The sequence below is a fragment of the Sciurus carolinensis genome, chromosome 13, assembly GCF_902686445.1.
Source record: "Sciurus carolinensis chromosome 13, mSciCar1.2, whole genome shotgun sequence".
NCBI classification, from domain to species: Eukaryota; Metazoa; Chordata; class Mammalia; order Rodentia; family Sciuridae; genus Sciurus; species Sciurus carolinensis.
The window spans coordinates 21,678,615-21,698,589 of NC_062225.1; the positions used below are offsets into that span (position 1 = coordinate 21,678,615).

At 37.3% G+C, this 19,975-nt stretch overlaps 1 protein-coding gene and 1 pseudogene across 2 annotated transcripts in view; one reads left to right on the forward strand and one right to left on the reverse strand.

Annotated features, from left to right (window-relative positions):
* Aak1 (AP2 associated kinase 1) overlaps positions 1 to 15,735 on the reverse strand; it is a 188,358-nt gene extending 172,623 nt beyond the window's left edge. The window contains exon 1 of one of the 2 annotated variants that reach the window (XM_047523360.1): positions 15,542 to 15,735. The gene's annotated coding sequence lies outside the window, so the exon portion shown is untranslated. Of the gene's footprint in view, positions 1 to 332; positions 467 to 15,541 lie in introns of those variants that run through there. The other variant, XM_047523359.1, reaches the window with a different exon arrangement.
* On the forward strand, positions 14,752 to 15,154 carry LOC124963598 (prefoldin subunit 4-like; annotated as a pseudogene).
* Positions 15,736 to 19,975: the final 4,240 nt, after the last annotated feature.

The window sequence follows — 19,975 nt, forward strand, 5'->3', positions numbered from 1 at the left end:
CCCTCTACTCTTGCACCTTTGCCGAGGCTACGGGTGTGCCCGATCCTCGCCGACCCAATTCCACACGGGAACCCCAGGCAGACCTTCTGGTTTCCCGTTTTCACTGCACAATTCTTGCACTGATGCTTATTTTGCCCTGATAGCGCCTGCGTGCCCACGGCGGGGGTGCACGGCGCGATTCGCCCATAGAACGCGGAAGATTTGGAAGGCGCTTGGGACCCTTCTGTCCCTGGACTTCCACTTAGAGGACACGGAATCCCTGCCTCCCGCCCCGCCTCGAAAAGAAAAAGTCCCATCATTTTTCTGATCTCTGACTATAGGTTATTTCTCACCTCCACCTGTTCCCTCTAATGCTGCGACAGCCCTCTGGGCTTGTTAGTCGTCCCAGAATTTCTTCAGCTGGCATTTGAGAACAGAGAAGGGTGCCCCGCAAGGGGGGAAATGGTTCTTGCTTCCCCTGATCTGAATACTGAGCTGGGCTGGGCTTGTGCTGGCGGCCGCGGCTGCTGCTGCGGCTTCTTGTTTCAGGTAGTGCCCTGGTAATTAAGCTCTGTGTAGAGATAGCATCTTTTCTTCCGGAGAGAGTCAGCGTTGCCACCTCAGTTCACAAATTCATGCAGCCACCTCCAGGGTGAAATGCAGCACCTGCTAAAACATTCTCTCAAGCCCACGGAGGCATGTTCTCGGCACCTTCCTTAAAAGGCTAAATTTGTGTCAAAGTAAGTTTGGAACAGATCTTAAAATAGATGGGAAAGCTCATTGACCCCCATCTTTTCAGCATCTATTAGTCTTGACTCACTTTTTTAAAAGAAACTCTGTTAGATCCTTTATTTGTTCGGTCCTGTTGCTATGTCAGTTTTTTACTTTTCTCAACTTTCCTAGTATCAGAGCAAGGTCAGGTTTACACAGATCTCAAATCTCACTTCCGAGCTCCAAAAACTTCCAATAGGATTAAGGTAGCTTTGGATGCTTTGATCAGAATCTGAGTGAGGAGGTTAAAAAAAAAAAAAGACTAGATTCCTTGCCTTTCATTCTCTCCAAGATTCTAATAACAATTAAAATGACAAATCCACAGTTTTCCTTGTTTTACATATATTACGTTATTTAATCCTCATAACAAACCTATGAAATAGAGTACTGTTATCAAACTCATTTTAGAGAGGGGGAAATGAAACCCGGAAAAAATGGCCTTGCTCAAAGTCACCCTGATAGCAACTGGCAAAGCCAGGATTCAAACCCACACGTTTTGGTTTCATGAGCACAGTTCTTAACTGGCTACACTGAACTCTCTACCTAGAAAGAGCAAACATAAAAACTGATTAAAAGACATTAGTATAGTTAGAAAACTATCTACAAGTGGTATAGAACCAGGAGACAGGAAACCTTTGTCACTGAGGTATCTGTGACCACTTAGATCTCACCATCTATTTTCTCAGCTCTAAAACTAGAGTTCTCTTACAACTCTGAGTAATTCTCTTATTTCCTGAGTATAAACTAATCACATCAGCCACTATAATCTTGAAACTTCTACACTTCCTTTCTGTATAATTTGTCCTACCCTGCCTTACATTTTTATTCAATCTTAATCAAGTACCTCAAAGTCAGGGAACAGTCTTTTACTATGTCCTTGAACATCTATTACAATCATTTATATAGAATGTGCTCTTATCAATATTTAAATAAACTAATTGACTTCAGATTATCTGTGACATAGAAGTGAGCAATCTCATGTAGAAAGATTGTTTTGAAGTGTTCTACATCAGGTGAGCTGTTGAAGTAGGTTTAGGAGATACAGTAGATAAACTACCAATTTAAGGGAATAGGAAAGGAAACTGACATTTACTATGTATCTTCCATACCTCAGTTACTTAACATTTTATCTTGTTTAATCCTCATGGCTGCACCCTAACAAAATGGATACTGTTATCTACCCATAGTAAAGCAGTATTGAAATACTGTTATACTACTTAAGAATCTACTTTGATACTCATAAACTGTTAACCCCATTTTTTTTTTTAAGGACTAGAGATTAAACTCAGGGGTGCTTATACCACTAAGCTATATCCCCAGTCACTTTTACTTATTTTTGAGAAAGGGTCCTGCCAAATTGCCAAGGCTGGTCTCAAATTTGTGATCCTCCTGCCTCTGCCTCCCTAGTAGCTGAGATTACAGGCATGTGCCACCAGAAAGGAAAGGTAGGTATTCCTGGAGATTGAACCCAGAGGCTCTTTATCACTGATCCATATCCCAGACCTTTTTATTTTTTATTTTGAGACAGGGTCTCACTAAGTTGCTTAGGGTCTGACTAAATTACTGAGGCTAGCCTTGAACTTGTGATCCTCCTACCTCAGCCTTCCAAATCACTGGGATTATAGGCAGGTGCCACCATGCCCAGCTATCCCCAGTTTGTTTGTTTGTTTTCGTGGTTGTAGATGGACAGCATGCCTTTATTTTATTTGTTTTATTTTTATGTGGTGCTGAGGATCAAACCCAGTGCCCCACATGTGCTAGGCAAGTGCTCTGCCCCTGAGCTACAGCCCCAGCCCCTTATCCCCAGTTTTTATAGATGAACAATGAAGATTTTATTCATAGCAAATGGATGTGTATGTCTTGTTAGGTTTGGAGGAAATGATTTGCTCTGTAGTGTGACTAAACAGTGACCATAAACTCAGTCATGGAAAAGGTATACTCCCATCTTTAGAGGAAATCAAAGAGAAGGGGACCAGCATTGTTTAAGGACCTTAACTAAGTCAGGCACTGTGTTGGATATTTAACCATATGATTTAACTTTAGCAATACACCTATGAGATGTGTGTTACTTGTATTTTATCAGTGTGTAGACAGAGTCTGGGCAAGGTTAAAGTTTGTCAACTGTTGTTCCACACAGCCTTCAAGGGCAGAGCCAGGATCAGAACCAGACTAACCTCAAACCACATCATTTTCACTATACCTGTAGTCATTCTCTGTGGCTATCTTTTAACCCAGTAGAACTTGTTAGAGATGTAAATTATTGAGTCAGAACTAAATAAGAGGCAGAAGCAGCAATCTTTTCCCACAAACTATCCAGCTAATTCTAATAGACATTCAAGTGTGAAAACCAGTATTTGACTGAAGGAAACTTATAACAACCATTATATAAGGCACTCATAAAGCTAACTATAAAATAACTATAAGGCACCAGTAAAAAATGTGGGAGAAAATAAAATCTAGGAAAAAGATCATTAAAAATTTTTTTATCTTCATCAAAAGAATATAAAGGAGAAAATCAACAGTAATTCCACCAGAGACAACTGCAGGTGACATTGTGATCAATTTCCTTTTAGCATTTTTTCATATATAAAATAATATTTGAGGACTAGGGTTGTAGCTCAGTGGTAGAGTGCTCACCTAGCACATGTGAGGCACTGGGTTTGATCCTCAGCACCACATAAAAAATAAGTAAAGTTATTTTTAAAATTGATTAAATTGTGTATTTTCTATATCTTATTCAGTTAAGTTTCCCATATTATTGTATATTCTCTAAAAAACATTATTTTATTAAAAAAACCAAATAACTCAATTAATAAATGGGCAAAGGTACTGAACAGACACTTCACAGAAGAAATACAATCGATTACAAATATATTTAAAAATTTTCAACATCTCTAGCAAATAGAGAAACGCAAATTAAAACTACACTGAGATTTCAACTCATTCCAGTCAGAATGGCAATTATCAAGTATAAAAGTAACAATAAATGTTGGCAAGGATGTGGGGAAGAGGTACATTCATACATTGCTGGTGGAACCACAAATTGGCACAACCTCTCTGGAAAGCAGTACGGAGATTCCTAAGAAAACTTATGAAGGGAACCACCATTTGACCCAGTTATCCCACTCCTCAGCATATACCCAAAGAACTTAAAATCAGCATACTATAGTGATGTGACCACATCAATGTTTATAGCAGCTCAATTCACAGTAGCTAAGCTATGAAACCAACCTAGGTGCCCTTAAACCAGTGAAAAATGAGGTATATATACATGATGGAATATTACTTAGCCATAAAGAAGAATGAAATTATAACATTTACTGGTAAATGGGTGGACTGCAGACTGTCATACTAAGGGAAATAAGCCAATTCCCAAAATCCAAAGGCCAAATGTTCTCTGTGATATGCAGATGCTAACACAGTGAGTGGGGAGAGGGAAAAAAATAGAAGTTTATTGGATTAGACAAAGGGGAATGAAGGGAAGGGAGGGGTGATGGGAATAGGAAAGACAACAAATCAGAAAAAAACTTCCTATGTTTGTATATGATTACACAACCAGTGAAAATGCACATCGTGTACAGCTACAAGGGTGGGATCCTAATTAGAATGTTAAACTCCTTGTATGTATGATATATCAAAATACAGGTCTGGGGTTGTGGTTCAGTGATAGAGTACTTGCCTAGCATGTGTGAGGCACTGGGTTTGATTCTCAGCACTGCATATAAATAAATATTCATCAACAACTAAAAACCAAACAAACAAAATACATCCTACTGTCATGTATAATTAAAAAGCACAAATTTAAAAATTATGGAAAAAACACATTATTTTAATGACTGCTTAGTACTCAGCCCTTAACTGTCCGATAGTTATTTATTCTAAAATTTTGCTGTTTTACATGTGATTAGAATGAATATCCTTTGGGGTGCTTCTTTGATTGTTTTTATAAATGGAATAATCAGGTCAAAAGGTATGAATATTGTTATAACTAGAGAGACAAAGTACCCTCTAGAAAAATTATACTGATTTGTTCTCTGCTTACTGATTTAGATAGCAAATATTTATTACACACCTACCATGCATTAGACACTAGGAAACTTATGAAATTAACAAAATAGATAACTCCTTCCCCTCAAGGAGTCTTTGGTCTTAAAAGGAGGCATTAAATGCTAAGTATACCCATAACCTGACCAACACTGAATCCATGTGGTTTAAAAAGAAATTCATTCCATTTTGTTAGATAGAGATGATGCTCATTTTGGTTTAACCCATTACATTCCAAGTTTTCAATTTTGTGAACATAATAAATATTCAAATATTATTTCCAAGTTACCATAGGTGGTATATTTGTTGCTCAATTTAGTTTTTACATGTGTTTTACAACTAGGACAATGAGACAAAATGGGTTAATTTAGTGAGATTGAATGCTTTCCTGGTATTCTTCAGTTGTTTTATTAAGCACCTATTATAAGTCAAAATTGTGTCCTGAACCCAAACAAGGCATCACACATGCTAAGCACACTACCATTAAACTTTACCACCAACAACCCCTTCTTAACCTCATGAGAGCGCCTTGAAAATTTGCTCTCTCAACCACTGAGTTTTTTTTCCCTGCTTCTAATGCAAATTTAAATTTTACCGTGTGTTTCCTTACAGATGTTCCTTTCCTAGTTTTCTTGTTCTACTTACCTTATGGCCAGCTCCCCCTTTTCCTCTCAATTGATTTCTCCTATAAATTGTTTCAGTGTTCACTTGTCTTTTCCTTGTTTTTGTTTGTTGTTTGGTTGGTTGGTTTTTGTGGTGCTGCTGGGATTGAACCCAGGACTTTGTGCAAACTAGGCCAAGTACTGTACCACTGAGCTACATCCCAGTCCCCTAACTTTTCTTTAATTGTTCATTGCATACATAAAGTTGATACTTTTTTTTTTTTTCAGAAATTGCCTTCATTAAATCTTATTTGAAAGAACAGCTTTCTGCAACTTAAGAGGTAGTCATATTTTCTTCCTGTCACTATTACTCACCCTCAATGAGCACTGTTGTTATTAGTCTTAACCTTTCTCTGAGTCATTTAAGGAATTTTAGTGGGTTGTTGGGAGGGGCTAAGGGACATCCAATCAATTGCCTTCTTGAGTTTGGATTCAGCCTTTTCATATTGAAAATTCGCTGTATTGACTAGATTGAGCGCATAAAATTTTGAACTAAGATATATTGGTGATAACTGACATAAAATATAAATTGTAGTTACTGAAATGGTCAGGGAGAACTGTATAAATGTTCCTGTCCCATTCTTAATGAGGCAGGTATTCTTGAAATCTTTTCCCATTAGTCTGTACCTCTTAGTTGGATGCCCCTGTGGTCACAGAATGTATTTTGACCATAAGGTTGCATGTGTCTAGGGAACACCAGGAAGCTACACCCAATCCACACAGGAACCAAATCCGGGACTCTGGCTTTGGTATTTAAGACTGTTTGCCTGAGCAAATGATCATTAAACACCAGAGTTAGGATATCCTGCTAGAATCTTATTCTGACTCTTAGAGCTGTGCTGTTTCAAAATGTTGGTCTACAGACTAGTGTCAGTCCTTAAACTGTTTGATACTGGGGTACAACTAGGTAAGTACAAAAATTGAGAGTAAACTTTTACAATATGTAAACTACATACAATTTACAGTCCAACTGATACACTTTAGGAGTGAAAAGTGGCGCTGTTAATAATTATGTCTTGACAGCCAGGTGCAGTGGTGCAAACCTTCAACCCCAGAAACTGTGGAGGCCGAGACAGGAGGTTCACAAGTTTCATGCCATTCTTGACAACTTAGTGAGACCTTATCTCAGAATTTAAAAAAAAGGGGGGTCAGGGATATAACTTAGTAGTAGTGCACCCCTGGGTTTAATCCTCAGTACTACAATTGATGACAAACATTAACTAACCTAGCAAAGAAAACTGGAACCTGGTCACGTCATTCTTACACTTCACTAGTGGTAGAGGCCTATAGATAATTCTAACAATGACCTCCTGCACCTCTCTTTTCCTTAGTATACCATACCCTAATGCCCAAATCCCAGGCCTTTCATACTTCTTAGGATGGCCCAACCATTTCGCCTAAACCCCCTTTGCCCACCATTTCCCAAAACATCCCTGGAAATTGACTAATGATTGGATACCATGTCTTGCCCTCTTCCCCAAACTGAGGTTTCTTCCAGTGACTCTGTCCACCCCGGGAGTATTTTGGAAGGCCAATACCTGTCCTCAGTCATCACTCCATGAGGAGTCTTAAAATACCACTTATTATCATAACCCTTAAACTACTGAATGCAGCTTTAAACCCAGTTCATCACAAACTTCAGCAGCGACTGCCTCTCTACAGGATTAAAAAGTAGTAAACTATTTTAAATAGGTTTTGTTGGGTGATTTTTTTTGTTTGTTTTTTGCTAGTGAACTTCTATAATAAGAGGATAAAAATTAGACCACAGTAGAGATCTAGTCTTTCAGCTGGGCCTCTGCTGAAAGCAACCATGAAATACCACACATTACTTGTGAATTATTACAGTTGTCTTCAAAAGATTTTTGCTAGCCTCACTAAATTAATTTTGTAATCCCTGTATTCTCTCATACATTTTAAAGTTGACATATAGAAATACTCATCATAAGTCTAAATAATTTCAAAATATAAGATTTAGTGCATTAATTTCATCAGTTCCTACATCTTATAAATATTATCATTTATTACTATAAATAAAATTGTGCCATTCTTTTTTTTTTATTGTAAACAAATGGGATACATGTTGTTTCTCTGTTTGTACATGGCATAAAGGCATACCATTTGTGTAATCATAAATTTACATAGGGTAATGTTGTTTGATGCCATTCTTTCAAATGTATTCAGTGTAAACTAAATACCACATATTTGACGCAATATAGATATTCACCATGATCCCTTCAAAAATATTTAAATTTTTCTTCAACATCTAGACATTTCACATTGTTCCTTTTTCTTCTGGAACACATATTTTTCCTTCCTCCAAGGTTTTATTCCAAGGAAATGTAATTTTATGCTTGAAATTATATCATTAATTATATCATATTTCTCTGTAATAAAATATGGAATACATGTAAATTTGAGGTCTTAATTTCTTGTGAGTTGAAGTCTCTTAAAAAGTTTTCCTCTGGAATGACTCATCATGATAATTATTAGTTTTACACAGTTTATTAGAACAACATGATGTAATACAAGTTTGAAAAATTGATGAAAAGTAAAAATATTTTTGAAATGCATTTCTTCATGAGATGCATGAGGCTTTAAGAATTTAGTTAGTTAATTCCATCAATTCTGTGCCTCTTTAAAATTTTTTTATAAATATAAGGACCAGGAAAACATTTAATATGTAGATGAGTGGAACTTGAAGAAGTTTACTTTAACAGAATTACTTATTTCTTCGTACCCTTGGGATATAAGCAAAAAAAAAAAAAAAAAAAAAAAAAAAAAAAAAATCCAAAGGTTCTAGTCTCAAAAATTATTTTTAATAATACATCAAGTTACACTTGATTGATCTTTTTGAAATCTTATCAAAAGGAAAAGAAAACCACTGCTTGCAGAAATTCACTACAGAGTCACTGGAGCCATTCAATTGCTTGGTTTCTGAGAAATATATCAAAAAGGTATTACCAAGATTTAGCAAATGACTGCTATTATTTCCCTTTGCAGTCCCTAGACATCTCTTTTAATCCAATATTCTCAGAAGGGATTGAGAAAATATAAATAATATTAACTTCAAAGCACCTTTGCTAACACAATATTTCTTGGTAAAATGGTATTGTTATAATGTGATTTATATGTATTTGTCAAAGTTGTGGAGATGCAGATTTTACTCATATAATTTATGAAAATGTCTGTCATATAATCTAGTTAGTAAAGTCGGTCCTCTTTGTCAAACCAACCAGAAAATCAGAGACTTACTTTTGCAAAAACGTTACACTTCATTTTCAATATAAATACGTGTTCATAATTGTTTCAAGAAAATTATAAAGCCAGGCACTGTGGACATGCTTATAGTCCCAGCTGCTTAGGAGGCTGAGGCAGGAGAATGGCAAGTTTGAGGCCAAACTTGGGAGACACTGTCTCAAAATAAAAAAGTAAAAAGGGGCTGGGGCTGTGTGTCAGTAGCAGAGCACACCCTAGATTCGATCCCTAATACCACATTAAAAAAAGATGGGGGGAGATTATTAACTATCGAGAAGCATAAATTATAGAGAGCGTCTGACAACATTATTAAAAACAAGATTAAAACAATATAGCTTTGATGTAATTGGCTTTTCCATTTATGTTATAAAACAAGATGAAAAGATATGCCACCTTTTTATTACCTATTTCGAAATAATGCACTGTGTCACCAAAGTTACAAGTATGTCATCTGTTGATCAAGGAGTATGATAAAAGGCATTGGAGACTTTTGTTAAATATATGAGGCATGGATCCAATACCATTATTTATTTTTTCAGAATCCTTAAATAAGAATCATGTGAAAATTAGAAACAGCCCCATTAATTTTTTAGATATCATGTTCAAACTTCCCTTGTGTATTTGATAAAAGAGAAATATATAAACTGCTAAATATATAAACTGCTAAAAGCTAATTGCAGCTGGAATATATATTTTTTTTTGCTTCTAATAAGAGATAGAAAATACTAAACATTAAACTGGATGAAATAAGATAAAGATTTACTGTAGCTCAGATAAATATATCATTACATTATTTATTAAATAGATTTTAACTTAATGACTCACACTGAATTTTAAAGAAATTAAGTAATACTTTCATCAAAATTTATACCCATTAGTTCCCAAAAACAACTGAAATTATAACAGAATCAGTGTCAAGCTTCTCCTGCCTAACATTGAGATGGTGGGGATGTGTGGGAGGAAGTGGGAAATGGTGCTAATGGGTACAGGATTCCTTTTAGGGCAAATGGGAATCCGAAATTGATTGGAGTGATGGTCGCACAACTGCAGAAAGACACTAAAAACTGCTGAATTGTACACTTTAAATGCATGAACTGCATACTACATGTATACCACAATAGGATATGCGGGGGGAGAAAAGAAAAAGTTCCAAAACTGTGTTGTAGAAGAACTTCGGTCTACTTTACAAAGTACTCCATCCTATCCTTAGAGAACTGTGCAGGATATCCTGTGACGGGGTGTCTGTGGATGCTGTGGCAACATTATGAAAACTCCCCTCTCCTTTTTTATGTACTGATTTTCTCCTCTCGTTCCTTCTCACCCCATGGCATATTTACTCTTTTTTGTTTCATCAGTTTTCTATTAACTCAATAATACAGATTAAAAAGTACCTGGGGCTCAGTTGGTTGAGTGTTTGCTTAGCACAGGGCCCTGGGTTCAATCCCTAGCATCACAAAAAAAAAAAAAATGGGGGGCTGGGGTTGTGGCCCAGTGGTGGAGCGCTTGCCTAGCATGTGAGGCACTGGGTTGATTCTTGACACCACATACCAATAAATAAATAAAGGTTTATCAACAACTAATAAAATTATTTTTTAAAAAAGTATCTGAAGACTCATTTTTATTGCTCACAGGTCTATGGCAAGTGAGCAATTAATTCCTTTTCTTCTTTTCTTTCTTTCTTTTTTAGTTTTGAGAAAGGGTATCTCTGAGTCGCCCAGGCTGGGCCTTGAACTTGAGATCCTCCTGTTTCAGCCTTCCCATCATGTAGCTGGGATCACAAGCATGCACCTGTAATTGAGCTATTCATTATGATCTTGACTGGACTCACTCACACATTGGCTATCAACTATTGATCTTTTGGGGGATCTCTCACAATCTGGGGGATGGCCAGATGATGCCAAACTGGGATAGTCTCTGCTTTTCTCCCATATCTCCCATATCTGCCTAGTGGGCTCGTTGGGGCAGGTTCTCACGTGAGGCAGAGATGCACAAGTCAGCAAGCAGAAACAGATGCTTTTCAAGGTCCTGCTGTCTCATGCCTGGTAACATTCCACTAGCTGAAACATGATCCATGGAGGAGCTCACAGTCAAAGTGGGCAGGAACTGCAAAGTTAGGAGCCAAAGAGCATGGTAGTGTGTATAAATTCACATTTATCTGTTTAATGAACTCTTAATTTATTTAATATTATAAATTCAGCCATTACCCCTTCAAAGTGAATTTTTTTTCTGTTGTTTACTATTACAGAAGTATAAGAAATGAGTCATAAATACAGACAAGCAAAATGAATATACAGAAATATGATAATGTCTCTCACCTAGGAACTCTTTTTTTTTTTTATGGGAGTTCACTAGGGGTGCTCAACCACTGAGCAACATCCCCGGCCCTTTTTTATATTTTATTTAGAGACAGGGGCTTGCTAAGTTGCTGAGGCTGGCTTTGAACTCACAATCTGCTGCCTCAGCCTTTCTAGTTACTGGGAGCCACTGCACCTGGGGTATTTTGTTTGTTTGTTTGTTTTTGCCTGGATCTTGAACTCAAGGCCCTGAATATGCAAGACAAGCACTCTACCACCAAGCCACAACCGCAGCACTTTTTATTTTGAGAGAGGGTCTCACTAAGTTGTCCCCGCTGGTCTTGAATTTCTGATCCTCCTATCTCAGCCTCCTGAGGATCACAGGTGTACACCACTGTGCCCAGTGTGAGAATCACTCTATGTGTATATTCTTCTAGATCTCTCTCTCTCTCTCTCTCTCTCTCTCTCTCTCTCTCTCTCTCTCTCTCTCTCCACACACACACACACACACAATGAGAAAATTTAATTGAAAGCAGTCATTTGATCTCAATTAGAACTCACATCTCACCAAGTGGTATGGAAAACTCACCTTCTGCATATAGTGTATGTCTCCAGGGTCCCTCTTCTAACACAGTATATAACCTCTACCTATTAAATGGGATACTTCTGCTTCTGCAGCAGGCTTGTCTTCTGCTTTTTACATGGCCAGTGATTTTACCAATGCTCTGTGGCATGGTAAATATGGACATACAGTTATAAATTCATTATAAATTTCCTTGAGAAATTAAAATTAAGTTATTTTTTTTTTTTTTTTCAGTGTTAAGGATTGAACCCAGGGATGCTCTACTACTGAGATACAGCTACATCCCCCATCATTCCCCTTCTTATTTGAGACGGGTCTCACTAAGTTGCCAGACTGGTCTCAAGTTTGATATCCTCCTGCCTCAGCCTCCAGATTGTAGTTGGGATTCAGGCATGCACCTGCTCAATTTTTATTTTTACTTTTAATTAAACATACATTTTCTTTTTCTTTCCTTTGTGGTCATTTTTGTCAGAGTTTATTCCACAATCTAAAATATAACCAAACAATGACATGAATAAAGAAGTAAATATTTTCGTTTACAATGGATGTTTTGTGATAACAAGTATCCAATTTAATTTCTGTATACCTTATTGCAGGACTATTCAACTTTTATTTCCTACACATAGAGCTTATAATCAGACGTAGGCTTTCCCATGTTCCCCACTGACCCTGTTGGCTGGTGGTGCTGGCCCTACTGTCTTGAACATCAAATAGCTATCAAAGCAGCTACATCTGAGAACTTTCCCACCACCAACCCAGATCATAAAGAGTTGACAATCCTTGCCTTGTTTTATCAGAAAGCACCTGGCGTGCTGTCCTTGAAAGGAAGTTAATAGCTGCCTTACCAATGGAAAAGTTGGGCGGGGGAGAGATTCAGGTTAATGCTTTTTACATTCTAGCCTTAACTGTGTGTCATTGTGAGAACTTTTTGCTGCACTGTGTCTCCCACACTAGAGCCAGAGCAGAAGCTAACGAAGGGCAAGCACAGTATAATGCAACTATTAATAATAATAGGCAGCAGGAAAAACCACAAAGGAGATAAATGCTAAAATGAATGGTGACTGGACCATAGTAAACTTGAGACATTGTCATCCTAACAGTAAAGTTATAGTTATCAAGAGGAATGTGGTGAGGGCCCAGAGGTAGACAAATAGACCATCAACAGAATAGAGAAACTGACCACAGATAAATGGAAATCTGATGTGTTAGATCAGTCTATGGTGAAAAGAGTATATGGTACTGGGACATTTGGCTGTCTAAATGGAGAAAATGAAGATGGACCTTATACCTTATGCCAATCATAAAAATCAATGCAGAATGAACTTAAATGTGAATGGCAAATGTTTTAAATATTTAGAAGAAAAAAGAATACATATAATACATAGTGTTAATGACTTCTAGATGAGGAAGGATTATGTAAATGAAACACAAAAAAGCACAATGCTTAAAGGAAAAATATCTGATAAACTTGAGACTATATTAAAATTAATAATTTTGTTCAGAAAAAGACATGATTGGGCTAAAGGTGTAGTTCAGTGGTAGGACACTTGCTTAGCACACATGAGACCCTAGGTTCAATTCCCAGTACCGAAAAAAAACCCAAAATAAATAAACAAACAAAGAAAGACATAAAGTAAGTCAAAAAACAAACTGCTAGCTCAATTAAAATATCTATTCTTTTTTTTTCTTTTTGCGGTGCTGGGGATTGAACCCACGGCCTTATGCTTGCAAGGCAAGCACTCTACCAACTGAGCTATATCCCCAGCCCTAAAATATCTGTAACTCAAGTAACAGGAAAGTTCACCATCTAGAATATGTAAAGCACTTCTACAAATCAATAGGAAAAAGCACAGTAGAAAAATACAAAAAAAGAAAAGAGATCAAATGTTTCCTAGGAATAAACAAATACATAAATGGTCTAAGTACACATTAAAAGATGCTTGATTTCATTCATCATCAGCAAAATGCAACCCTGAAACACACAATGCATTCTATCATTGCTAAAGCATCAGAAAGCACTGAGTGTTGACCAAGGTGTGAAGCAACTAGAACTCCCAATTCCCTGTGGCCAAAAGTGTAAATTGCAACTGTGTTAAGTTTGATATTTCTGTTAAAGGTGCACAAACCCTGTAACTCAGCAATGCAATTGTTAGATGCATACATCCTGGAGAAATTCCTGGGCCCGTGTACTGTGAGATATGTGGGGAAATTTTTTAAAGCGTTGCTTTAAATAACAGACAGAAACAATTAGAAGCAACCTATTGTTTAAAGATTGAAGATAAACTATTTGATTATTCACGAACTACGGTTACATGGATCAGTTATTGTTAAATACAAAACGTACTACTTACTAACACACACAGGAATGACCACATAAGGAGAAAGAAAAACGGGGCCTCCTGCAATCCAGGCAGAGAGATCTCAGAAGGAACTTGCTCTACTGGCATCTTAACCTTGGACTTCCAATTTCCAGAACTGTGAGAAAATAAATATCTGTTGTTTCAGGGAAAACAAAACCAAACCTAGTAAGTGGGGGAAAAAAATGAAGCAAGAAATATACAGTATGATTTTTATGACTTTAATATATACATTTCAAAAACAGCAAAACCAAACAATATTTTTGTGGATACTTAAATGTGTAGCAATAGCATAATAACATACTTGTGAATAATAATAAACACCACATTCAGAATTACGGTTACTCTCTGAGTGTGGCGATCTATGCTTGTGATGCCAGCAACTCTGGAGGCTGAGGCAGGAGGACTGCAAGTTCAAGGCCAGCCTAAGCAATTTTGCAAGGCCCTTGGCAACTTTAGTGAGACTCTATCTCAAAATAAAAAATGATAAAAAGGACTGGGATGTAATTCAGTGGTAAAATGCTCCTGTATTCAATCTCTAGTACAAAAGAAAGAAAGAAAGAAAGAAAGAAAGAAAGAACAAAAGAAAGAAAGAAAGAAGGAAGGAAGGAAGGAAGGAAGGAAGGAAGGAAGGAAGGAAGGAAGGAAGGAAGAAAAAAGAATTATAGTTACTCACAGGGAGAGAAAGTAGGAAACAAACAGGTTTGGGACCACAAACAGGTATGTGGTCTCAGTAATATCACTTTATTCCTTTTTCAAAATCTGAAACGGCTTATTAAGATTTGATGAAACTGGTATGGCCCAAGATGGCGGTCACCACGTAGAAGGCAGCTGCAGAAGATGTCAACGTTACTTTTGAAGATCAGCAAAAGACAAACAAATTTGCCTGGAATACAAGTAGAATCACAGAACTAAAGGAAGAAATAAAAATAAGAAAGAAACAACTCCAAAGTTTAGAAGATGCCTGTGATGACATCATGCTTGCAGATGATGACTGCTTAATGATACCTTATTAAATTGGGGATGTTTTCGTTAGCCATTCTCAAGAGGAAACAGGAAATGTTAGAGGAAGCAAAGAAAAATTTGCAAGAAGAAATTGATGCCTTAGAATCCGGAGTGGAATCAATTCAGTGGGTGTTAGCAGATTTGAAAGTTCAGTTATATGCAAAATTGGGCCACAACATAAACCTTGAAGCTGATGAAAGTTAAACATCTTATAATACTTTTTAAAATTTGTTTAATAAACTTGAATATTGCTTAAAATGATAATTTCCCTTCTTCAAATGACATGGAAAGGAAGACTTTCTCTTTTTTCAATTTTTCATTAGTTTAACATGTCTTGTTTATTTATTTTATATTTTTGAAAAAGACAGTATTCATCTATGTATTTTGCATAAATGTTATATCAAGTTGAGGGGCTTTATGTCATGTTATTAAAATCAGTTAAGCAATCATCAAAAAAAAGATTTGATGAAACTGGTAAGGATATATGGAACTTGATTGTTATTTTTTTCTTTCTATATAGTCAATTGATATGCATAATCAACTTTTTTTCAAAGACAAAAACAAAAAAAAGTGAAGGAGGAAAGTACTGACCTGCTGCCTGCCTCAGTGGGAACTGACTTCTGCACGTCCCTCATTTGGCCCCTGGGTCTAGTGCCAAATAGGACTCTCGGCTAGGGGAGTCCCTCTGGGATTCTGCCTCTCTGCAGACCCAGGCACTGGGGGAGACATGAGACCAGACTGAGTCTGTTCCACTCTGTTGTTCCTTGCCCTGCACAGCGCTATGGTGTAGCCAGCGGGGCTTTAGGACAAAGGGTTTGGGGGAACGCAGAGCAGGTCCCTCCACACACGCCCAGTGTGTATCTTACACCTCTACCACTTCTAGGTGACCTCAGTGGACACTATGCCTGGCACAAAGGAGGTGTCCGAGATGCCTTTGTTGACTTGATCCCAGTCATTATCAGCTTGAGTGGGAGGATGTGAGAATAGCTGCGTAGTGAGGAGGTGTTTGCCAGGGTCTGTCAGGTCCCCCAACTCTGCCAGCTTTCTAGCTGCCAGGCCCTGGGAAATATGGCTCGTTTGCAAGGGGCTGAGAGCAGGTATTCAGAATTTTTAGGACTTGGGTTTCATTTCAAATAACTCCAGGCCAGTGAGAAATGGATTCTGCTGTCTTTTCCTGCCATCTAAACATTTCAAACCCAAGTCTTATATCCACCCCACCCCCTCATATAAAACTTTCTTGTTCAGAAACTCCTCTGAGCTACTGACAAAGATATCATCTCGGAGTTTTCTATTTTTACCCTGTGTGTAATCAATGAGAACATACTGTGACTTAAGTGGAGAATTATGAATTGATAAAAGCAAACTACGAACATTTGCTTTTGTTCCCGAGCAAACTAACAAAGGAACATGTACCTAATATATAGAAATATAGTGGTCATTTTATGGGTCAGTCTTTCTGCAGAAGTACTCAATGATATCTGTGTTTGTTTCCAGGGAAGAAAAAAATATGCTTTCAAGATTCAAATTGGTTAGGCTGGGGAAAAGTTTTTGTAATGAAGGATTTTCTAGAAATACTGAAATATAAGATACTATCAACCCTTTCTCTGTGATTTATTAACCCATCAGTTTAATGCCTATTCTCTACCATTCCTTTACAACAAAAAATAATCTGTTGCTCCCAGTTACTGGGGAGGCCGAAGCAAGAAGATCAATTGAGCCCAAGAGTTCAAGTTCAGCCTGGACAACAGAGCAAACTCCTGACTCAAGATCATCATCATCATCATCGTCTGTTCTCCAACATGATAGCATTATTTTTTTAAATCTCATTTCAAATATTGCACCACTCTAGGTACAGCAAGGCATTTTTATTTTGTTTTCTTCTTGACAGTCCAACTCTACACAATTTTTTTTCCTTTTTTTGGTACCAGCGATGGAATCCAGGGACCAGAGCTATCCCTGGTCCTTTTTATTTTTTTATTTTGACACGCAGGGTCTAAGTTGTTGAAGGTCTCACTAAACTGCTGAGTCTGGTCTTAAACCTGTGATCCTCCAACCTCAGCCTTCTGAGTTTCTGAGATCACAGACATGCACCACCATGTCCAGCTGGTATTCTTTTTATGTAATGGGCTCACTATGTGTAGTTTTGTATTCTCCATTTTACTTGGACAATATGATTTCAAAATAAAGTGGTACATGAGTCTCGTGAATACACAGAAGTGCTGACAAAGTTCTTTCACACACATAGTCACGTAAAGATAAATGAAAATTTCTGTAGTTTAAATGAATCTCTCTGCATTTTAATTGTACTTGAGTGAATGTCACCTCAATTTTTAAAACATTCTAACTTTTTTACTTTGGTTCTTTCAAATCAGCCAAGGACATAAACTAAATAGAGCTTAATTTAGAATGTTAAACTCAACAAAATTTAACACAGAGCAGGAAGTAGAAATGTGGGTACCAGAGGCTAAGGGGGAGAGGGGATGAGGAGTTATGGTGTTTTTTTTTTTTTTGGTGCTTACAAGGCAAGCACTCTACCGACTGAACTATCTCCCCAGCCCCAGGAGTTATGGTTTAACAGGAGTTGGAGAAGATGAAAGGGATTAATGGTGGTGATTCACAGTGTGAATGAACTCAGTGCTACTGAACTAGACACTTAAAAAGGGTTAAAATGGCGAATTTTATGTTATATGTATTTTAGCCACAATAAAAAGTTTTAGAAAGTCAATTACTGAGTAATAATGATATTTGCTGCCTCAAAGTTATTTGAAATGTGACAAACGTAAATAATAAAATGTGTTGATGTTAAGATGCATTGTCTAGAATAGTGGGTTCAGAAACAAGTGAATAAAAGAATTTCCCTTCAAAGGTAAATTAAAAATTAAATTTACCCCTGGCGTGATTCTGTCGTGGGCATCTGTTCTCTGGGACAGAAGTCATTTATTTCCATCCATTTTTTCTCTCACCGAAGTACATGTCATCACCCCAGGGAAGATTCGATGGACTGGACATGAATCCCCTAAGACCCCAAAAATATCTTTTCAGTGAGTAAAAGACTGACAAAGATTATCACCTTAAGGTAGGTAATGATGAAAATGAGCACCAGTTATCTTTAAGAACGGTCATTTTGGTTTATGCAAAAAAAAATAAATTGCACATTGTTGAAAGAGAGGCAATAAATAACGAAGGTAGTCCAACTAAAGTAGCACTGGCAACTTTTGAAACATCTGTATAGCCAACCAGTTTCCCTGAGGGGCTTTGAAATGACACAGCCTGTGGTCTTAAGGTTGAAGTGTGATTCTGAGCCTGTGCACGTCAGTGGACAACACTTATCGCGGTCAGAAGGTGAAGAGGAGGAAGACCTAAAGCTCTTGAGTATATCTGGAAAGCCATCTTCCTTTGGAAGTGACAGCTAGTTTCTGTGGAAGAAAAGAAACCTCGTTGCTGCTGAAGATGAGGAGGAAGAGAAAGAGGAAGAGAAGGAGTATTTCGATGAGGAAAAAACTGAAGGAAAAACTTCTGTAAATAAATTGACATAAGCTACTCCAGTCAAAAAATAAAAAATCGAACCAGATGGAAAAGACTTAAGATCATCAATACCAAGACCAAAAGGTCAAGGATCCTAAAACACCAAAACAATCTAGCTGTAGAAGACATTAAAGCAAAAATGTAAACAAGTATAGAAAACGCACATTGAACAGCCCTGGGCACTACAGGTAAGTGAAGCCCAAAGATGGAGAGAGAGGAAAAGAAGAGGTGAGTACTGTCCACACTGAGGACCATCAACAATCCAGGCTGCTTTAATCTCAAGTCTCTTTCCTGATTTGCCACCCACACCCGACTCCAGACTGGGAGCAATCTCCCCTGATTTCCTAAGGTACTTTATTTTGACTGCCGTGACAAGCGAACCTCACATACTGCCTTTCATTACTGCACCTGTGCCTCATCTCTGTTTTTTTTAATATTTTTTTTAGTTGCAGATGGACACAATACCTTTATTTTATTTGTTTATATGCAGTGCTTAGAATCAAACCCATTGTCTCACACGTGCCAGGCAAATACTCTGAGATTTGCCACAACTCCAACCTCTCATCTCTTTAACCATGTTTTAAGCACTTTTGTTGCTCCTTAGCTGCTCAACTAATATTTGAATGAATTTTTAAAAATTAAACTTAACTGAAGCAGTTTGACAATTTATAGGAAATGAATGAAGAAGTCTTTATTATATCTATATATAATTATATATAGATATAATAATTATATCTACATATATACATATATAGATATAATAAATATATACATATTTATTACATAGTGATGTAATAAATATATAAATATAATACATATATATGTATATGTATATTTATTTATTATATATCCCACCCCTCTAGTTCTGGGGCCCTGCACATGCTAGGCAAGTACCCTGCCACCGAGCTGTACTTCCAGCCCTTATATTATATATCTTAACTATGTTATTAAAAATTCTTCACAAATAAAATTTTAAATGTCTCCAGAGTATTCTGCCTTATAACTACATCAAAACTTGCTTAATCAATCCTTTATGGTTAGACATTGTCAGAGCATGATTCCTCAAAATATGGCACTGTGGCATGCTGAGAACCTTGTTGTCTGCTGTTTTTTGAGGCAGGGTCTTGCTTCATTACCCAGGCTAGGCTCAAACTCCTGGGCTCCAGCGATCCTCCCAACTCATTCTCCAGAGTGGCTGCGACTACTGGCACAGGACAGCACACCCAGCTGGCAAGCCGAGCACTTAGAACAGAAGGAGATTGGAAAGGCCTCAGAAACAAGAAGTTCTCTCTAATTTTGTGTCCTACTCCCTCTCTCCCCAAAAGGAAGTCATTGAAACTAGAATTCTTCTTCCCCAAGGCAGATCATAGAAACTAGACTTCCTCTCCTTCCAAAGAAAGCCATAAATGTAGAAATGTTACTGTGATTTTTCCTCCTTCTACCTTGAGGACATCCATGTGACAGGTGTCATGTCCTATGCCTGGAGGAAGGAACGTGACA